Below are 23,360 nucleotides of genomic sequence, written 5' to 3'. Positions count from 1 at the left end.
GTCCACATCCCAAGCCAGGCTCTCCAGGCGGCTCCCCCATCTCACACTGAAGAAAGTGGTTGTTGCAGCTGACCTTGTTCCCCATGAGCATGTTGAACGTCTGCTTCGTGGAGGAGTCGGGGCAGACATCACAGGACAACATCGCCCCACCCCCCAGGGTGCATATTCTGAAAGGAGCAGGGAAGAGAAGGCAGCTCTGGGGTTTTTTAGAACAAAGGGGCAAGTGTCTTCTTTTTCACAATAGGGACAGGACAGAGCAAGTCCATCTGCAGCTCCCCACTCAGCATCCAAAGTCCCCAAACACCCGTCACTCCAGCCTCTCAAATCCTGGCTCTCGTTCTCAGTCTGTGGAAAAGAGAAGAGGCTAAAGAATTCTCTTTCATTCTGCTCCATTAATAACTAAGCGGCACTGCCTGAAATATTTATGGTCATGAGCACAGAGTGTGTTCTGGGCAGGACAAGGCAGATCGTGGTGATTTGCAAGGCTGCTATTTCAACCCTTTGCAGAAGAGGCAACTAAATGGCTTTGGTGGCCACGAGGGGCCAGTGATGATGAAGGCAGCCTCCAGGTGTGTGCCATTTGTCTGGGAAGCCCCAGGAACCAAGGGCTTGATCCAGCAGCCAGAGCAGGCACCCATTCTAGGAGGCATTGCTAGGGTTTGCTGCTGACAGTGCCCCCTGCCCTTTATCTGCCCTTCCACCTCCTAACACTCTGATAGGGCCCAAGAAGACTGTCGCGGGCAGAGCTACAAGTACCCTGAGCCTGAGGGGCCCCTGCACTGTAGCTTCTGACAATGCAGATGTTTGGGTTGTTTGGAAGGTGCTGAACTGCAACTGATTTGTGGCCAGAAGAGAATGTGCTCAAGCTCCAGCTCAGCAACAATGACCCAGGTGACCACGGTGTGTCACACGGCTTCCTGAGCCTCCGTTTCCTCACTTGGAAAATAAAGAGCTTAAATTAGATCTCCCCTGAAGTTGTTTCCAATATTATGACTCCAGTAGGAGAAACTACATTAAGCTTTACCTTTAAAAAGAAAGAAAGAAAGACAAAGGAAGGGAGGGAGTTAGGGAGGGAGAGAGAGAGAGAGACAGAGAAAGAAAGAAAGAGAGAGAGAGAAAGAAAGGAAGAAAGAAAGAAAGGAAGGAAGGAGGGAAGAAAGAAAGAGAAAGAAAGATGATGACGATGTAATGAAAAAGTAAAGGCAAAGGATTCAATTCCAAATAAAAATGTGAAGAAGAGTCAGACTTACATTGCTCTCACTGTGAGCCAGACACTTTTCTGAGCTCTACCTCATAGATGCCTTTATTATGCCCATTTTAGAGATGAGGAAACCAAGGCACAGGGAGCTTTAATAATTTGCTGCAGCTTAGCCTCTACAGTGGTAAAGCCATGGTTCCAATCCAGGCAGTCTGGCTTCCCAACCCACCTCTTAATCACAGTGTCATACTGCCATGTCGATGATATTTCATTCACTCATTCATTCAGTCATTCATTAGACAAGAGTGTGTAAAGCTCCTGCCATAAGCCAGGACTGCCCTGGATGATGACTTAGAAGTCTCGTCAAGCACACTCATAAATTTGCACACAAGAAGCCAAGCAAGGGTAGAGAAACAAGTTTGTCCCAGAGGTCATCTGTTCCAGATGTCCAGACTTCTGGAGTCACTTTGTCCTTTAGGATTTCAAATTAGAAAGTTGAGCCTCATCCCACGTATAGGTCCAGGATTTCCCCAATATATCAGAATTCTGGCTGGAAGGAGCAAGCTTACATTTCTCCTAGCCACTTCTTGATCCAGCTCACTACTTCTGCTGGACTCTTATCTCCTTCTTGTCATCCTTAGTCTCCCTTCTCTCCCACCATATCCACCCAAACATGGATCAGAGTACAGTTGAAAAAAGAAAAAGCACATGATCATATCAATCGACACAGAAAAGACATTTGACAAAATTTCATACCTACTCATAATTTTAAAAACTTCTCAGTGAACTAGGAATAGAAATTCCTCAAGCTGAGAAAGGCTGTCTACTGAAAAAAAAAAAAAACAAAACCTTACAGTTAACATCATACTGAATGGGAAAAGATTGAATGCTCTTCCTCCTAAAATCAGGAACAAAGCAAAGATGTCTACTCTTACCAATTTTATTCAACATCATACTGGAAATCATAGTCAGTGAAATAAGCCAAGAAAAATAAATAAAAGCCATACATATTGGAAAGGAAGAAATAAAACTGTCCCTATTTGTAAATGACATGATTGCCTACATAGAAAATCTCAAGGAATCCACAAAAAGAACTCCTAGAACTAATAAGTGAGTTTAGCAAGGTCACAGGATACAAGGCTGACCACAAGCATCAATTGTATTTCTACATACCAGCAATGAACAATTGGAAGCCAGAATTTAAAAATTAATATCATTTAGGGGCTGGCCCAGTGGCGTAGTCGTTAAGTTTGCATGCTCCACTTCCACTGAAGTTCGCAGGTTCGTAGGTTCAGATCCCAGGTGCAGACCTAGCACTGCTCGTCAAGCCCTGCTGTGGCGGCATCCCACATAAGATAGAGGAAGATTGGTGCAGACGTTAGCTCAGCGACAGTCTTCCTCACACACACATACAAAATTAATATCATTTACAACAAATCCAAAAAATGAAATGCTTTAGCATAAATCTGACAAAACACGTACAGCTTCTGTTCCTGAAGACTATAACGTTGGTGAAAGGAACCAACAAAGACCTATACAAATGGAAAGACATGCTGTGGTCCCGGATCGCAAGACTCTGCGAAGTAAAGTTGTCAGTGGTCCCCAAATCAATCTATATATTTAGCATAATTCCAATCAATCAAAATCATATCTATATAAGTAGATACACATTTATATGGAAAAATTAAAGTGCTAGAACAATGACAATTATTTTGAAGAAGAAGAGTAGCGATGGCAGAATCTCACTACCCAGCTTTAAGACTGAGTACATCACTCCAGTAGTCAAGACAGTGTAGTGTTGGAGAAGCAATAGACACACATCAACACAATAGAATAGAGCCCAGAAATAGACACACACAAATATAAGCAATTGGTTTTGACAAAGATGCAAAAGGCAATTCAATGGAGAAAGCTTTTTCAATAAATAGTATTGAACAATTAGACATCCACATGCAAAAAAATGAACCTTGACCTAAACCTCACCCCTTATATAACAATTAATTCAAAATGGATCACAGATCTAAATATAATCTATAAAACTGTAAAACTTTTAGAAGGAAATAGAACAGAAAATTTTCATGATCTGAGGTTAGGCAAGGAGTTCTTAGACATAATAATCAAAAAGCACGACCCATAAAAGAAAAAAGGGATTAGTTGGACTTCATCAAAATTTAAAATTTTTGCTTTGCAAAAGACATTGTTAAGAGAATTAAATAATAAGCTACAGACTGGAATAAAATATTTGCAAGCCATATATCCAAAAATGACTTATATACAAAATATATGAAGAACTGTCAGAATCCATCAGTAAGAAACTAATGGTGCAAATAAGAATGAACAAAAGGATTTGAACAGACTCTTCACCAAAGAGGATACAGAGAAGTCAACTAAGCATGTGAAAAGACGCTCAGCATCACTGCTATTAGGGAAATGCACAGTAAACCCATGAGGAGCTACTGCATTGCTTAGAATGGTTTAAAAAAAAAGACCAACTAGACTCTTATGCATTGCTTGTGGGAATGCAAAATGGTGCAGCCACTCTGGAAATTAGTTTGGCAGTTTCTTATAAAGAAATCATACCACTTCTGAGAATTTATCCTAGAGAAGCGAAAATTTATGTTAATACAAAAACTTGTACATGAATGTTTATAGCAGCTCTATTCATTCTCACCAAAAACTAGAAACAACTCAAATGTCCTTCAACAGGTAAATAAGAGGTAAATGGAAAAACAATCCATGATATTTCCATATACATGGCAATACTACGCAGCAATGAAAAGGAAGGAACTACTGATATACACAACAACTTGGATAAATCTCAAAGGCTGCGTAAAGGAAGCCAGTTTTAAAAGCTTCACTCACACACTGAGTGAAAGAAGCTGAAAGACTGTGTACCATATGATCTCATTTATATGACATTCTTCAAAAGACAAAACTATACTGATGGGGACTAGATCAGTGGTTCAGGGGTTGGAGTCAGGGGAGGATGTGACAGCAAATGGGTAGCAGGAGGGAATTGTCTGGACTGATGGAACTGCTCTGTATCCTGACTGCATTTGGTTACGCCAGTCTATACAGGCGTTAAAATTCATAGAACTGTACACCGGGGGGAAACAGGCAATTTTACAATATGTTAACTTTTAAAATAAAATGTTAAAGATGCCCCCAAAATAGCAGCCACAGTCAGCTCACTGTCTCCTTTTCACTGTGCTCCCCCACAAGAGGGGCTTTTCCTCTTAAGGAGAACATCACCAACCCAGGCCAGGTGTGGTGCACCTGCGTTCCCATAATTCCCAAGTTAATGAGTATATGCACACGGATCTCTCCACCTTTCAGACTTGGAGCATTCCGCAAAGCTCAGACCTGAAAATTGTGTGAAGCCAGTCTGTACAGAACCGCATGCAGAGAATTGTGCGAGCAGCCCCAGAATTTTAATAAAACACCTCTCCTCAAAATAAATAAATAACAAGCAATTCCCGTCTCTTGAGAAATGTTGAAGAGGATGCAAACATAACCTCAGTGACACTTGCTGCATGCTCTTTTCTCTCTTCTCGAGAGTTCTCTACTACACAGGCTCCAGAGCGTCTTACCGCCAACATTCCTATCCTCACCACACTTGAGCAATCTCTCTCCTCCCTCCGCAGGCTTTAGTTCCCACGCAAGTGGCTCTTCCTCCCTTTCTCATGCCCCTCTCAGCTCCTTCTTATGCGGCTTGGCCTGGCCTTTCTCAACAAGTCCTTGCCCTCCTCCTCTCATCTCTCTAGTTGATCCTTCCCTTGCTCACTGTAGGAAAGTTCAACAATTTAGCACTGTTTTTGATTGCAGGAAATCATCTGACTAAGCCTGGATTGCCTAGCGGGTTGGGAATTTGAGTGAGTCAAAGACTATATACTCTTTATAGGACAAGGTGAGGAGAAAGCATAAAAACTGGGAACATTGACATATTACTAATTGTTTGCCCTATCATATAACTATAATTGAAAGTTACTGAGGCCAAGGTTGAGAATTTGATTCTTGCACAGTAAATAATTCTGCTTCCTACACACAGGTTAGGCCCCTTCCCCATCATCCATCTCAGCAAACACACCCTATACATTACAAGAGGCCCTAAGAGTAGCCTCACTCTAGCACTCATTCAAATTAGATAGATCTTAGCATCATCTCGTACATGAAGGGTACCGCGGAAAAGCAATGTTCAGGTCCAGTGAATGCCTCACCTAGAGGCTCTATTGAACCCTTTTACACATATATACAGTTTTATCATATTTTCCATCCTCCATTTCTCTTAATCCAATTAATGATGTTAAATGTATTTAATGATACTAAATAGTATTTTCCAGATTGCTCTTTCATTTCTAGTTCTAGGAAAGCTGATGCATTGATGTCTGTGACTCTCTCTCATGAGAGCTGTAGTTTGCATTATTTCAATCTTTGATGGCAGAGGAGAGAGTCTTCCCTCTGAGATTTCATGCTCTTTGAACTGTGGTTGAGTCTATAAACAGCACTTTTGTATTTGCTCCCAGCAGGACAAGTTTTATACTAATTTGAAATTCCTACCCATGGTGGTGGTGTAAACAAATCCACAACCTTGTATGACTGCAGCTTGGGTTCCAGTTCCTCCACGGTGTAAATACTGGAAGCCAAGAGTCTTAGGAAAGTTCATCCAACCTTGGATCAGTCTAGGAAAAGATGCAGACAGGTGGGCCTCTCCCACTTAGAAATAGTTGGTAATTTACACTGCCAGCTTTGGAAAGACCCCACCTGTGATGGTTAATTTTGTGTGTCAACTTGATTGGATCACAGGGTGCCAAGATATTTGGCTAAACATTATTTCTGAGTGTGTCCGTGAGGGTGTTTCCATTCGAGACCAGCATTTGAATCAGTGTACTGAGTAAAGCAGATGGCTCTCCCCAGTGTGAGTGGGCATCATCTAATTTGTTGACTAGAACAAAAAGGTGGAGGAAGGAAGAATTTGCGCTCTCTGCCTGACTACTTGAGCTGGGCTAATGGTCCTTCCCTGCCCTCAGCCTGAGAGTTACACCATCACCGCCCCTTGGTTCTCAGGTATTTGGACTCAGACTATATTACACTAGCTTTCCTGGGTTCTCCAGCTTGTAGAAAGCACATCATAGAACTTGTCAGCCTTCCTAATCTTGTGAGTCAATTCCTCATAATAAGTCTCTTTATGAATGTGTGTATATGTATATATGTATATGTATACACACACACACACACACACACACACACACGTATCCTACTGGTTCTGTTTCTTCAGAGAACCCTGACTCATACCCCAGCTACTTGCTTCTGATTGAGTTTTAAAAGGAGGCCATAGTTATTTGTCTACTCCCTGGCAGTAGAGTTGAGAATCTTACGTTGTAGACACAGCTAATGGCCCAGCCAACAGCCTGTCCCCTTTCCTCCTTTTCTAGCCATGATTGGTTCAGGCAGCATTGTGTCAGCCTTGGGAGGGGCGGGGAGGCCTGAATCCTGATGGGTCCAAGACAGTTGTGGAAATCATGTTGAATTAGTGCATTTTCACCTGCCCTGAGAGGTAAAGGTGGCCACATAAATACAATTCTAGCCAAAAAGAAGCCAGCGGCATTCTGGGTGAGAGTCCTCCTCTCTGATAGAAAGGTGGAAGCTCATGAGACTAGTTTTCATTCAGCTACCACCCCTTTCTTCCTGTCTTTGGTGTGATGCTCAGAGGTGCAGCCATCATCATGCAGTCATGAAAATCTGTATGAGTCACAGAGATTCAGATTCAGAACTCTGACATGTCTGAGATGCTAATCCAGCTCCAAAACTGCCTACTTCCAGACTTTTTTGTTGTGTGAGATCATTTCAAATGCCTTTGTTATTTAACCACTATTAGTCCATCTGTTGCTTTTGAGTGAGGGTGTTCCTAAACAGAAACAGGGCTGCTACTTTGTTTGGCTCCTCCTCACAGCCTGCACCAGGTGAGAATTCAGGATGCCTGGGACAATAAGCATCTCTTCTGTTGGGTGCTCTGGAAGTGAGGAGAGGGTGATATGGTTCAAGCCTAGCCTTTATATGTTCTATGTGTGTGTAGCTTGTGCCACAGAGCTGAGTGCAGCACTGTGCAGTCCGCAGGTTCACATCTTTCCAAGCCCTGTGAGCGCCAGAATACAACCCTGGCTAAGCTGCACAAAAATATAGCATTTTTGGAAGGATACCAGGGCAGCTCATACCATTAAAAGATATGCAGAACAACAAATTCTTAGCAAACGCAGGAAGCAGAACAGGTCTGGGAACCTCAGCAGCAGGAGTCCACAGACCTTCTATCTAGGATGCTGCCATTGATTGAATCCTACTATCTCTTTTCATCAATTCGTGTCTCTGTTCAAGTTTCAAATTCCCAGGAGAGAGAATCCAACTGGTGGAGGTTGGTTGGGTACTCACCCCTTAGAAAACTAAGCATGCCCAGTAGCTGAGAGGGTTTGTTGGTCAAGCCTCACTCACTGCCCATCGCTATAACCAGGGATGGACCACAAGACCTCAGGGAGTGGGGTCTGCCTCCAAGAGAGCAAGGAGAAAGAGGTGTTGGCAAAGAGAAGCAATTGCTGCAAGAGCACTGCCCTTCTTGAAACGGTGGTCCTAGCTGTGACTCTGGGACTGCTAACTGCATCCCCAGACTTGCTCCCCCTCCTCGCCTCTTCCCATCCCCCCAGCATCTCAGTGGGGAGGGAATAAACCTTGGAAGACCACTGAGGAAAGAGCTCCTTACCTCCCCCATCTACACCTACCCTATCCACTTTGCTTCAAGGGTTCGTTATAACTTTTTTAGCAACCGAGAAAAGCAAGAGGAATTTGAGGCTAGACTGTTGAGCTGGTTTTGTAATTACTTTCCCTACTTGAGGTCCCCCCTGCTCACCCTCATCCTTCAGCGAAACTCAAGATGTAGATCCAACAGCACAGCAGGACTTCCTTACTCCACTGAGCATGCGTGTGACATGCCGGCCGGCTGTGAAGAAGACCTAAGGAAAGAAGATCCAGATGGTCTTTGGCTCAGGGAATATGGCTGATCTCAGCAGCCAAACTTCTTGGGGCATTTAACAGGAAATTGGGGCCAAATAACAGCATTTTGTCTTGGCTGGCCCTCAGAGTTGCTCTGGTAGCTTAATTTTAAAATTTAAGATAAAAAGTACTTTAACATAAGAGAAACCAAAAAGAGGGAGCACATTTCCTTTCTTTTTATGACATTCAGCAGCTAAACTCTACTCGGGGGATGGGGAGCCCATGTTCTTTGGAAGGAGAAGTAAGTATTGTGAAAAACCAGCTGTCGCATGAGTCCTGGACCTTCCCACGGTGGCAGAGGAGAAAGGCCGAACCAGGGCCATCACAGCAGAGGACTCACAATTACAGGTCTGTCTAATGAAGCTCTCCATGCTGGGGGCCAGGCCTCCCTTCAGAAGGCCTTGTGGATCCTGCTCCAAGAAACTCTCAGCAAAGACTGGACTGACCACGCCAATGCTTTCTCTATCCTTGTCCACTGAGCCACGCTCTGAAAACACAAGTGCCAGAAAGCCTACCCTTTCAGAACCAGAGAGTGCAAAGCTCCAAGTCCTAGCTTCTCGCTTTCCAGAGGCCCAGAGAAGGTCAGTGACTTTTCCTGGGACACAGAGAAAGGTAAAGACTAATCCCAGAGTGGATATCAGGGTCGGGAGGCCTGAGTCCTTACCAGGGGGTCCTGGCTCGCGTCAGTTCTCAGAGCTGACTGATGAGGCTGGGTGTACATCAATGCCGCCAAGCAGCAGCACTCTGCCACAGCCCCGGGTCTCTGCCTTACCTCAAATGTGCCCAGCAAATGCGCCAAACTCCTCAGGCTCAAATGCATGCAGACAAAAGCCTTCAAGCACTTGCAAGAATGATGCTGGCTGCCCTGGGAAGGGAGGTGGGAGTGGGTGCCATTGCCCCTACTAGCTCCAGAACCCACCCTGTCACTTAGTGCCATCATTGAAAAGCAGACATCCTGTTTTGTCCCTTTGCAGATGGAGGTATGATAAATAATAGTATATTTATTTTAAAGAAAATCCTGTACATCAATTTGCTTTGGGAAAAAACAACTTTTGTTACAATGGAACACCTTTGTCAGAAAAGGAACATTTTTCCATTTTGCACTTATCTATACTGTGTAATATGCATTGTACACTTGCTCATTCAATCATCAAACACTTTGAGCCCTGATCCCGTGTCCGGTATGTGGGACCCAGAGTGAACATGTCTTCCGCCATTGAATGATGGGGAAGGGGACCACACAGAGTGTGAACCGGAGAGTGGAGGTTGGACATGGCAATATTGATTACAAAGAAACACACTTAAAATATAAGGACACAGACTAAAGTTCAAAAGATTAAATCAAAAGATACATCAGGCAAATACTAACCCAAGGAAGCTAAAGTAGCCATATGAATATCAGTTAATGATTTTGCCTCAATTCCTGTTTTGCACTTATCTGTACTGTGTAATATGCATTGTACACTTGCTCATTCATTCATCAAACACCTTGAGCCCTGATCCCGTGTCAGGTGTGAGGGACCCAGAGGAGAACATGTGTATTGCTTTCCATAGTGGTTGCACCAGTTTGCACTCCCACCAACAGTGTACAAGGGTTCCCATCTCTCCACATTCTCTCCAACACTTGTTTGCTGTCTTGTTAATTACAGCCATTCTGACTAGAGTGAGGAGATACCTCATTGTAGTTTTGATTTGCATTTCCCTGACAGCTAATGATGTTGAGCATCTTTTCTTGTGCCTGTTGCCCATCTGTATATCTTCTTTGGAGAAATCTCTGTTCAGATCTTTTGCCCATTTTCTAATTGGATTGTTGGTTTTTCTGTTGTTGAGCTGTATGAGTTCTTTGTATATTTTGGATATTAACCCCTTATCTGATATATGGTTTGCAAAATCTTCTCCCAATTGTTAGGTTGTCTTTTCGTTTTGTTGATGGTTTCCTTTGCTGTGCAGAAGCTTTTTAGTTTGATGTAGTCCCATTTGTTCATTTTTTCTTTTGTTTCCCTTGCCCGGTCAGACTTGAAAATATGCTACTCAGACCGATGTCAAAGAGCATACTCCCTATGTTTTCTTCTAGAAGTTTCATGGCTTCGGGTCTTATATTCAAGTCTTTAATCCATTTTGAGTCAATTTTTGTGCATGGTGTAAGATAATGGTCTCCTTTCATTCTTTTGCATGTGGCCGTCCAGTTTTCCCAACACCATTTATTGAAGAGACTCTCCTTTCTCCATCGTATGCTCTTGGCTCCCTTGTCGAATATTAGCTGTCCATAAATGTGTGGGTTTATTTCTGTGCTCTCGATTCTGTTCCATTGATCTCTGTGTCCATTTTTGTGTCAGTACCATGTTGTTTTGGTTACTACGGTTTTGTAGTATATTTTGAAATCAGGGCGTGTGATACCTCCAGCTTTGTTCTTTTTTCTCAGGAATCCTTTGGCTATTCGAGGTCTTTTGTTGTTCCATATAAATTTTAGGATTCTTTGCTCTATTTCTGTGAAAATTGCTGTTGAAACTTTGATAGGGATTGCGTTGAATCTATAGATTGCTTTAGGAAGTATCGACATTTTTCAGGTGCCAATCTTTAAAAAAAAAGTAGTGTCAAGTCAAAGACGCAAATGCCAGAAATAAAGTTCAAAGATAGCCAAAGCTAAACAATATATTGTCTAATGGTGGATAGCTAGATAGGAAAACAATAAGGAAAATCAAAGGAATGGTTAACACAAATTTAGGATCATCGTTGTCTCTAGAATACAGGAGTAGGAATTGGAGATGTAATCGGAGAAGGCAACCTGGGGGCTTCTAAGGCGTTGGCAGTGTTCTCTGTCCTAACCTGGGTGATGGATACACACACGTAGGGACCCTCTTGAGCACATGCATCAGGAGATGTGCATAGGAAAGCTCACGGCAGCACTGTTCATCATGCATGCGTGTTCATTTTATTGATAGCCTTTAAATTGTATGCATACATTTCATACACACTCTTTATTATATATGAGATCTTAAAAAAAAAAGGAAGCACACACACCATATTTGAATGAGAATGGTCTCAGGGTGGGTGGAAAGCTTATGGGTGATTGTATTTTCATCTTTATACTTTTTTGCATTTTTTGAATGTTTTATGATAAGTATGTATCACTTTTACCATCAGAAAAGAAAAAAAAAATTTGAGAAGTGATGAAAGAAATCACAAAAGAAAAGATTTGGGTTTGACTCCATGAAAATATAAAACTTTCATGTCTAAAACTGAATAAAATCAAAAGGTAAATACTACAATGAAAATAATTTACTCTACATGGAACTCTTACCAATAAATTAGAAAAAGGCACACGAATAAAGGATGTCAGCAAAGAATTCACATAAAAGCAAACACAGTTGTCAAAAAACGTATGGGAAAATATTCAACCTCAACTAGCAATCCCTCCAAAAATGCACAATAAAGCACAAGAGAGGCAAGAAGATGCAGCAGAACTGCCCCACGACTCCACAACTAGGTAACCTGGATGTGAACTCTTGCACTGTCAGTTTACTAGCTGTATATCCTTTGACAGTTATCTTTAACCTTTTTGAGTCTCTGCTCACATATAAAATAAAGGAAATAATTAACACCTTGCAGGATTGTTCTAAGGATTAGGAATAATGAATTCAATAATGCACAAGGCTTGGCACATGCAATGTCTAATAAATGTATTTCCTTTTTCAAGCACTGAGGGGAAAGCAAAAGAATGGAGCAAGCATGTATGGACGGTCCAGTGGGGAAGACAGACATTAAATCATCGTTCGGAGACTGTGACAAGTGTCCTAATAGGGAAAGGACAGGGTGTTGAGATCTCAGATAAAAAGGTGACCCAACCCTGCTTGGGTGATCCCAGGCCTTCCTAAGAAAGAGATAGTTAAGCTGAAATCTGAGGGCGAGTATGAGCAACAGAACACAGAGAGAGGAGTGAGAGGTTCTATTTTCCAGAGGTGGCTACATTCCCTCCCACCACACATGCGTTTCTCGCAATGCAGCTTCGACACTCCTCCCTACTGAAGATGGAGCCTTTGTCCCCTCCTCTTGAATATGGCAGGCTTATAACTATAGTTAAAGTGGCACTATGTGACTTCTAAGGCTCAGTCATGAAAGATGATAGAGCTTCTGCCTGGTACTCTTGGGACTATCGCTCTCAGAACCCAGCCACGGAGCTGTGAGGAAGCTTGAGCGGCCCAGAGAGAACTGAGCCCCCAGCCACTAGCCCTGGCCTAGCGCCCACTGACAGCCCACCGTATGAGTGCACCATCTTGAAAGTGATTGCTCCACCCCAGTGGAGCTGCCCAGCAGAGGCCACGTGGAGCAGAAAGGAGCCAATCTCAGTGAGCTATCCCCAGATTGCAGGTTCTTAAACAAAGTAAGGGGTTGCTATCATTTTAAGCCACTAAACTAGGATGGCTGTTATGCAGTCACAGATGATCAGAACAGGAGGAGTGTTCCACGCATCAAGAGAAGCATGTGCTAATGTCCAGAGTCCAGGACCAAGGTGGCTAACTCCTGTTCAGTCTGGGCTTTGAAAAACCCAGTTGTTAGCAGGAGAGTGGTGAAGCACGGGCTACAGAGGTAGGCAGCAAGCAATCCTTCCTCCTCCCTATACAGGAGATGGGACTGCGGCCTCCAGGAAATGGGGACAACTGAAGAGTTTTAAGCATGGTCTCCTATAATCGGAATTGTGCTTTTCAAAGATCACTCAGGTGGTAGCTTGGTGAAAGAACAAACACAAAACCAGGGAAAAGAATAGACAGGAGACAAAACCAAAATGGCCAGAATTAGCCAACCAGCAGTCCTCCAGCAACTGCGCCATCCAGGGAGAAGATCCGGAGCGGAGATGGACTGCACTCCCTTCCACCGCCCCTCAGATGTCTGTGGACTCATCCTCCACCTCGAGCTCACGGGGCAGAGGGAGATGGCTTCTCGGCTGGAAGAAGAGCTGGCCGACTGTCCGCAGGTGGTGGGCTGTGTCTGAATGCTGACTCTGAGCCCGTCCCCTCAGTCGGAACCCACCCTCCCCTCCCACTTGTCACAGCCTCCTCTGTCTTCCCTCCTTCTCTCTCTTTCTTCTGTCCTAGAGGAAAACTAACTCATGTGTCCTTCTAAATCTGTGTGTCTCCTACCAGGCCCTAAGCCAAGATCTTACCTCGTTTGTTCTTTTCTGTTGGGGAAATGGAGGCCTCTTGTCCAGCTTCCCTAGATGGTGCGGGTCACAGGATAGTAGGAAATGCTTTCAGCCAACCCAAATCTTGCTGCAAGATGGTGGTGGCTTGGCCTGAGGACGGGGAAAGAGGGGAGAGAGGCATGAAAGGAGCAGAGGGACCCCAGGAGGCTGCCTGTGATGAGATGGCTTGGCCAATCCCTGGGAATGTCATTCGAAGACAAATGAACAGCTTTTTCCTGAATTTGTTTTCCCTGCTAAAGGTTCTCTCCAGTGACACTCAGTCTGTCACTAGAAATCAAGTCTTTGGGCTATCTGCTTGCTGTCAAATTCCTGCTAGCTGATTCATTGTCATGAGCTGCTGTTAGAAAGGCTGTCAGTATGTGTTAGAAAATCTGGGCTCTGAAGAAAACATTCACAAATACCGCCCGTGATGGGCTGTGTGTCAGGATCCCAGAAAAACACTCCAAAAACCCTGCCTCGGGCCCACTTTAAAGGATGCATCTGGGCTGGCCCAGTGGCACAGCGGTTAAGTTCGCACGTTCCGCTTCGGCGACCCAGGTTTCACCGGTTTGGATCCTGGGTGCGGACACAGCACCGCTCATCAAGCCATGCTGTGGCAGGCGTCCCACATATAAAGTAGAGGAAGATGGGCATGGATGTTAGCTCAGGGCCAGTCTTCCTCAGCAAAACAAAAAAGGAGGATTGGCAGTAGATGTTAGCTCAGGGCTAATCTTCCTCAAAAAACAATAAATAAAGGATGCATCTGTGACATGCCTCCCCTCCTTCATCTCTCTTTTTCCTGTGGCACAGCTTTCTTGTCCTCTTCCTCCTCCAGCTCCTCCTTGTCCTCCATGTACTCCTTTACATAGAATGAGGTCTCCACAAATGGAGAAAAAAGGGCAAAAACTGACCTATCTGAGGCTGCATTAATAGAAGCATAGATTCCAGAATGAAGGAAGTAAGAGTCCTATTGTTGCCTTCATGTTTTTTCCTATCACAGAGTATTGTACTAAATTCTGTTCCCTGTGGCAATCTTTCTTGAGGTAATGGAAGCCTCAGATCTAGCTGTGTTACTAAGAAAGAGTTATAGGATTAAAACAAATAGCTGTGAGAAAAAGGCCTATAGCAAATGCTATCCCACTACAAGATGAGGGTGACTTGGGCTGGGCTGGGAGCCGTGGCAAAAGTGGGCCTCATTTTAAGGGGGACATAGACAAAGAAAAGAGCATCCAGAGTTGGGAAGATCTCAAGCCCCCATGGGGCCTATCATTAGCCTGAAAACCATTGCCTTCCAAATGTGGAAAAAGCAGAGGAGAGAACGAGGACCACAGAGCAGAAATTAGTTGCCGAGAGAGAGTTTTCAGCTCAATATAAGGACGGACTTTTTAATAGCAAGGAACCTTCCTAAAATAGGAAGAACTACCTTATAAGGTGGTGAGCTTCCTGTCATTAAAGGTGTGCAAATACAGGCTATTATGGAGAAGCCATGAGCATTTGCCGAACTGTTGAATTTTTTAATTTTGATTTTTAAGGTCCTTCCCTAGAGCTTAGAAGCGTAAACCGTACAGGATGACATATTACTATAAAGAGTTCAGCCTTGGCTGCAGAGCATGCTGGGGACTCCGTGAGTGAGCTGGGGGCTAGGTCAGGGCTGGAGAAAGCTGACAGAGAAAATGGGGCTGGGCTAGCCCCCAAAGGAAAGTCAATCAGTTAATTCTGATAGCACAAGTCCAAGGTATGTGAGGCAAACTCAAGTCTAGTTTATTTCTTTATTCTCACTCACTCACTCATTCATTCAAAAAACATTTATTGAGTGTCTGGGTGCACCAGCCCCTGATCTCCAGGAATCCCCAGTCTGGCTGGAAGGACAGACAAGGAAACGATGGTACACTATGATGGGAATGCATTAGTCAGAACTTTTCCTGTTGCAGATAACCCAAACACAACTCCACCTAGTTTAAGCAAGAAGGAAGACTTAGTGTTTCACATACTTGGAAGGACAGGGTGATGCCAACATCAGACAGGACTGAATCTGAAGATGTTGATGACGCTGTGGGATTCTCTTCTTCCATCTGCAGTTCTGCTCCTGCATAGGTGTCTGCTTCCTTTTCTTCTGCAGAGGGTGAGCTTTTTTCCCATGGGAACACGGCTGCATTCTCCCTCCTCATGTCAGGACAGAAGTACCCAGGAGGGCTCTGATTGGCCAGGCGTGGGCAGAGCTCTATGCCTGGAACTGGTCCCTCTGGAACTACATGATTGAAGAGCAGAGGAGAGCAGTGTGCTCTCCCAGCAGAAGAGGTGAGGGTCGGCCAGAAGAAGGAGGGAAGAGGGGGAAGCCCCAAACAACAGACGTCCTCCACCGGAAGGCAAGCACACAGGAGAAGCTCACACCAGCCTTGGATGCCCAGGCAAGCTTTGGGGAGGACAAGATGCTTACACTGAGTCTCGAAGGGTGAGTGTGTCAGGTATGGTGTCTGTGTGCCGTGGGGTGTATAGGGAGGGGGGAGGTGGAGTGGGGGTGGTAGGGGGAGGTGGGAGATAAGCATGGGTCCAGCTAGGGGCAGAACTCAAAGCTGGATTAAGTATAGTGTTTTGCAAGGGAATGGGAACACGGAACCATCAGGCCTGAGGAGCAGGTAGGGCACTATAGCAAGAAGTCTGTGCAGTGGTGGCTTCCCAGTTCAGGATGCCTGGGCAAAGCCACATGAGAGAGGACCAGAATTGTGATCAGCCTCGGGGAAGGGCTGTCAGGAACCAAGCAGAGGGCAGTTAGAGTCCACCAGGAGTGGACGGTAGCTCTGGCTCCTCTCCTAGGCTTGGTCTCTCCTGCTCCAGGTCTGGGCAGACAGAGGCTGCAGAGTCCAGTAGGTAGGCTTAGAATGACCCAGGTAGACCACAGTAGATGGGACAGTCTGTGGGACGGCAGGACCCACTTGCACGAGTTAATGAATCAGCTAGGAATGCCTTGGGCCTCAAGTAACAGAATACAAGACTAATAGAGACTCAAATCATAGTACAGTTGTTTACTTCACAAGAAGGCTACAGGGAGGCACTTTCAGGGATGGTTGAATAGCTTCGCAGTGTCAGAGTACTGAGTCAGCATTATCTGTCATTCTCTAGACCTTCTCTTTGTGGTTGCAAGATAGCTGCCACAGCTCTAGGCATCACATCCTCACATAACCATATCCAAAGGGTACAAGCGTGGAGAAGCCAAGGAGGTAAGAAAAAAAGCTCTGCTCACATGTCTTTCTTCCTGTCAAGAGAAGATCTTCTACCTGGAAGCCCACTGACAGATTTCATATTGTGTTGGATTGGCCGGAACTGGGGCATATGGCTGCCCTAGCTGAAAGGGAGACTTGACAGGGGGAAGCAGGCAAGACAAAGAGCTGGGAATGGCTGTTGGATAGGTACAGTGACCACTACATTTAAAAGCAGTAGTTTTCTGCCCTTTCCCCTAGTGTTCTGGGTTGAGTGGATGATGTGATTTCAGCTTAAACTGTTCCACCTGGAACAGAGCTGAGAAACAGCCAAAAGCTCCAAGTAAACAACAGCGCTATCTCATCAGCTTGTAGTAGAACAAGCTTGCAGTTGCAGATAAAATGTGGAGTCAAGCTTCACACATAACAAGGATGGGCTTGCTGGGCTGGTGGAGTAGCCCATACAACCCAGCCCCAGCTGCCCTCCACCTTTACACTTCTCTTTCCCGGTGTAAGTTCGGCTCCCACGCCAGGGTGACCGATTGTCCCAGTTTGCCCAGGAAAGTCTCATACTCCAGGAAGCCCTCCAGTCCTAGGCAAACCGGGAGGTTTGATCACCCTACTTCCATCACCCTGGCCAGGTCTTGGACCTCTGAGACTTCCTCTGCCTCCTAACCTGAGTTCACACTATGTCCCAAGAGGGACGTTCCTCTCTTTGCACAATTCCTTCCTTTATGTTCTTTAAGACATCTTTTGCGAAGGGCTGCTGTGCCCAGGCCCTAAGCTATCTGAGCCAGTTCTTCCCACAAACTTGTGAAATAGGCATTTTATTCCCATTGTAAAGATGAGAAAACTGAGACTTAGAGGGACTGGGAATTTCCCTAAGGTCATAAAGTTAGTGAGTAGAAACTGGGAATGTGGTATCGGGCTTTGGGGTCAGACATCTTTCTCTTAACCACTATGCCAGTTGATCTCATACTTCCTGTGCATATGAATCACCTTGTTGAATTAATCATCTTATTAAAAATCAGATTCCTAGACCCATGCCCCAGAGATCTTGACTCCACAGGTCTAGGATGGGGCCCAGGGATGGGTGCATCTAACGGGGATCTCAGATGTTTCTAGTGTCTGTGGTTGTAAGGCCTCACTCCATGGGCTCTGCGCTTCACAATCTTCCAAAGACTCGAGTCCTGCTTCCACCACAAAGCCTTCTGGACCAGTCATCCCCCATTTTTCTCTGCACCACCCTTCTGAATAGTTATCGTACCCAGTCACAAGCACACTGCCCATCTCAGATATATATAAGGGCCTTGAGAATAGCATTTGTCTTATATATTTTCCTTTGTCCCAACATTCCCAGTACAGGGCAAACTCCATGCAGGAGTTTGATCAATATCTTTGGTTTGCATTGATTTCACAGCATTTCAAGCTGTCCAGACGATGGGCCCCTGAATAAAAACATGGCTTTTGAACAGCAGGCATTGTCTGATTAATGAAATCATCATAAACATATTGAGTTTACTTGATAATAAGTATTCACAATCAACTGATAATGAAGTGAAATACACAATCACTTAATTGAGAATAATTGGATTGAATGACAAACTTAGACTTCTGATTAAAATTAATTGTATTATTGAGACAGCCATGGACTCCCAAATGCAAGTTATTAAAACTTTCTCAGGTGAGGAAGGATAAATTCTCCTGTTCAGTTGTCCAAGAGAAAGAGATCTGCTTACAGTCAATTTTTAAACTAGATTAAGAGAAGTAATGATGGCATTGCCTTTGGATAGACGCTTCAATGGGAAGCTAGAGCTGGGTTAATTGGAATGGGCAAATATTGAACCTTTCTAAAAAGAGAACCCCTTGATCTGGCGGCTCTGGGGAGGCTTTACAAATTAAGTGAGGATTTGGGTTGAAGAAAAATGCAAACTGAGCACTTGCAGAACATTTAAAAGGTGGGTGGGTCACCAGCTCAGGTCCCAGATAAGACGTTGTTGCCCATGCATTGCCTGGCCAACGCAGGAGCTCCTGAAGAAAACTGAGCCTCATGTCAGTTATATCAGTTCTTCCAAGTCTTCAGTGCAAGACATAACCCGAAATCTTGTTAAAATGCAGGTCCTGATGACATAAATCTAGGGAGGTACCTGAGATTCTGCATTTCTAACAAGCTTCTAGATGAAAAACCACACTTTGGATAGCAAAGGTCTATAGCACACCACATTAGACCATGCTCAGCAGTAAGATTGGTTCCTAGAACTTCCAGCAACATTCTATGGAGACAGAGAATCAACCTTCAGAGATTGTCTTGGCCGGAATTATGTGAGCATTGTAGGTTACCCAGTAACTGCACAGTTCCAAAACAAGCCATACTCTTTCTCATCTACGGACCTTTTCACACATTGCCTCCTCAGCCAGTAATGACTTTGTCCCGAAAAAGATCCAGGAATCTGAGGTCAAACCACAGAAAAAACTCTGGATGCCTAAGGGATAGCTTTCTATCTCATCTCACTTGGAGCTTTGATGAAACTGACATATTTGGGATACCTGGGGGCTGCTGAGAGCAAGGGAGAACAAGGGAGGCTTACTACAGCACCAGAAAGACTGCAGTGCCACAGAAAGAGGCCAGGACAGCTCAGTGCAATCTAGAGAAGACACCTAACTTGTAGACTCTCCCTTGTGAGAAAAGCATAAGATGGGAACATGTGCCCAGCATTCTAGCTTTTTGGAGGACTGCCTGAGGGACTGATATGTGCCTCACCTGACTCAGGGCACTGATGGGAGCTGGCACACTTTGGGTGCCTATGGCCACTGAGAACGAAGGAGAGCAGGAACGCTTGCTGGGGCACCACCAGAGAACCTGCCGTACTACCTACAGACACCAGAGGGAGCAAGAGACTATGAGCCCCTGAAAAACACCAGCAAAATTCTCTAACTGGGAAATTAAATGTGCAAGGCCAGAGAAGCCACGTCTTTCCAAAGTAGTTTCACAGGTTCCTAAAATCTCTAGCCAGGCTGAGGGATGAAGGCCTTCCCTGTACACAGCCAGTCTGTAAAGACTGGAAGGGGTGGCTGTTTTTCAGACACATAAAACTCAGCAAAAAAAAAATAAATAAATAAATAAAATAATTGCAAGGCACACAGGGAAACATGGCCCAAACAAAGAAGAAAAAAATGCGTCTCCAGAAACCAACCCAAAGTAAGGGAGATCTATGAATTATCTGACAAATAATTCAAAACAATCACATTAAAGAAGTTTAATGCTCTACAAAAGAAGACAGAAAGACAACAAAACAAAATCAGGAAAACAATGCATGAACAAAATGGAATATTAATAAAGAGATAGAAACTATTTTTAAAAACCAAACATAAATTCTGGAGCTGAAGAATACAATAACTTATTTCAAAAATACACTAAATTGGTTCAACAACAGATTTGATCAGGCAGAAGAAAGAATCAGAAAACCCAAAGACAAGTCATTGAAATTATCAAGTCAGAGGAACAACAAAAAAAGAATGAAAAAAAGTGAAGAAAGCCAGAGGCCTATGGGACACCATCAAACAGATCAATAAACACATTATGGGAAGGATACCAGAGAAGCAGAGAGAGTGTACTTAAAGAAAAAAAAAATGGCTAAAAATTTCCCAAATCTGAGGAAGGAAATGGACATTAAAAACCAAGAAGCTCAAAAAACTCCAACTGTGATGAATTCAAAGAAGCCCACACTGAGATGCATTATAATCCAATTGTCAAAGTCAAAGACAAAGAGAGAATTTTGAAAGCAGCAAGAGAAAAGCAACTCATCATGTCCAAGGGAGTTCCCGTAAGATTATCAGTGAATTTTTCAGCAGAAACATATAGGCCAGAAGGGAATGGGATGATTTATTCAAAGTGCTGAAAGAAAAAATCTGCCAATGAAAATACTATATCCAGCAAAACTGTACTTTAAAAATGAAGGAGACATAAAAACTTTCCCATGTAAACAAAAGCTGAGAGAGTTCATCACTACTATGTGCCTTACAAGAAATGCTAAAGACAGTCTTGCAAGTTGAAATGAAAAGATTCCAGATGATAACATGAAACCATAATAAAATACAAAGCTCGCTGATAAAGATAAATATATAGGGGCTGGACTGGTAGCACAGTGGTTAAGTGTACATGTTCTGCTTCAGCGGCCCAGGGTTCACCTGTTCAGATCCCTGGTGTGGACATGGCACCACCTGGCAAGCCATGCTGTGGTAGGCGTCCCACATATAAAGTAGAGGAAGATGGGCATGGATGTTAGCTCAAGGCCAGTCTTCCTCAACAAAAAGAGGAGAATTGGAAGCAGTTAGCTCAGGGCTAAACTTCCTCAAAAAAAAAAAGAGATAAATATATAGACAAATACAGAATACTGCAGTACTGCAATGTTGTTGGATAAAGCACTTTTAAATCTGGTATAGAATTTAAAAGACAAAAGTATAAAAAAATAACTATAACTATGAAACTATGTTAACGGATACACAATATATAAAGATGTAACTTATGGAATTAATAACACAAAGTTGAGGGTGGGGAGATGTAAAAGAGTAGAGTTTTTGTATACAATTGAGTTAAATTATTATCACTTTAAAATAGATTGATATAACTATAAGATGTTTTATGTAAGCCCCATGGTAACTGAAAATAAAATATCTATAGAACATACACCAAGAAAAAAGAGAAAGTCAATACAAAAAAATCAATGAAACACAAAGAAAGGCAGCAAGAGAGGAAAAAGACAAAATAGCTTCAAGACAGAAAGAAAACAATTAACAAAATGGCAACAGTACGCCCTTCTGCATCATTAATTGCTTTAAATGTAAGTGGATTAAACTCTCCAATCAAAAGACACAGAGAGAATTTTCAAAGAGGAGGGGAAAAAAACACAGAGAAACAATATTTAAGATCTATTCTCTTATTAAATTTCAAGTATACAACACAGTATGTTAGAGTCTCAAAACTTATTTATCTTATCACTGAAAGTTTGTACCTTTTGACTAACCTCTCCCCATTTCTCCCATGCCCCAGCCCCTGGTAACCACCATTCTACTCTCCATTTCTAGGAGTTTAACTTTTTTTGTAGATTCCACATACAAGTGATAAATGGTTTTTGCCTTTCTCTGTCTGGCTTATTTCTCATCAGAAAAAAAAAGTAACTATGTGAGGTGATGGATGTGTTAATTAACTTGATTGTGGGAATCATTTCACAACGTATCATTTATCAAATCATCACATTGTACACTTTAAATATATTACAATTTTATTTTAATTATACCTCAATAAAGCTGGGAAAAAAGTAAATAAATTGTCAATATGTGCTCATAAAAAAATAGAGTAGCTGAATGGATTTTTTTAAAACAAGATGCAATGACATACTGTCTACAAGAGACTCATCTTAGATGTAAAGACACACGCAGGCTGAAAGTGGAGGGGTGGATAAAGATATTCCATGCAAATGGCAACCAAAAGAGAGCAGGGGTGGCCATATTTATATCAGGCAAGACTTTAAGTAAAAAACTGCCACAAGAGACAAAGAAGGACATTATATTATGATAAAAGTGTCAATTCACCAGGAAAATGCAATTATAAATATATATTCACCTAACATCAGAGCACCCAAATAAATGAAACAAAAAATGACAGAGAAAAATAGACAGTAACACAATTACAGCAGGAAATTTCAATACCCTACTCTCAATAATGGATTGAACAACCAAACAGAAGATTGATAAGGAAGCAGAGAGTTTGAACAACACTGTAGAACAGTTGAACCTAACAGATATTTACAGAACACTCCACACAACAACAGCAGAATATACATTATTCTCAAGCATACATGGAACATTCTTCAGGATAGATGATATGTAATCCCCCCCCCAAAAAAAGTCTTAACAAATTTAAGAAGATTGAAATCACACTGAGTATCTTTTCTTCCCACAATTGAATGAAACTAGAAATGAATAGCAGTAGAAAGACTGTGGAAATTAAACAACACACTCTTGAACAACCAATAAGTCAAAGGAAAACCACAAGAGAAATTAGAAAATATGTTGAGATTAATGAGAATGAAAACACAACATATCAAAACGTATGAGATGCAGCAAAAGCAGTACTAAGGGGGACGTTTATAGCAGGAAATACCTACATGAAAAAAGAAGAAAGATCTCAAATCAACAATCTAACTTTACACAGCAAGGAATCAGCAAAACAAAAACAAACTAAACCCAAAGTAATAGAAAGAAGGAAATGATAAAGATTAAAGCAGAAATAAATAAAATAGAGAATAAAAAAATTCAACAAAACCTAGAGTTAACTTTATGAAAAGATTGGCAAAATTGACAAATCTTAGCTACCCTAACTAAGGAAAAATGAGAAGACCCAGATAACTAAAATCAAAAGTAAAAGAGGAGACATTACAACTTATGTCACAGAAATAACAAAGATCATAAAAGACTACTATGAATAATTATATGACAATAAATTGAATAACCTAGAAGAAATGTATAAATTCCTAGAAATATATAACATTACCAAGACTAAATCATGAAGAAATAGAAAACCTGAACACCCCTATAACTAGTAAGGAGATTGAATCAGTAATCAAAAAAATCTCCCAACAAAGAAAACCCCAACACCCGATGCCTTCATTGGAGAATTCTACCAAACATTTAAAGAAGAATTAATCCCAATCCTTCTCAAACTCTTGCAAAAAAACAAAAGAAAAGA

This window comes from Equus caballus, chromosome 13 (genome assembly GCF_041296265.1).
Source record: "Equus caballus isolate H_3958 breed thoroughbred chromosome 13, TB-T2T, whole genome shotgun sequence".
In the NCBI taxonomy this organism is placed as follows: Eukaryota; Metazoa; Chordata; class Mammalia; order Perissodactyla; family Equidae; genus Equus; species Equus caballus.
Note: the sequence above shows the minus strand (reverse complement) of the source record.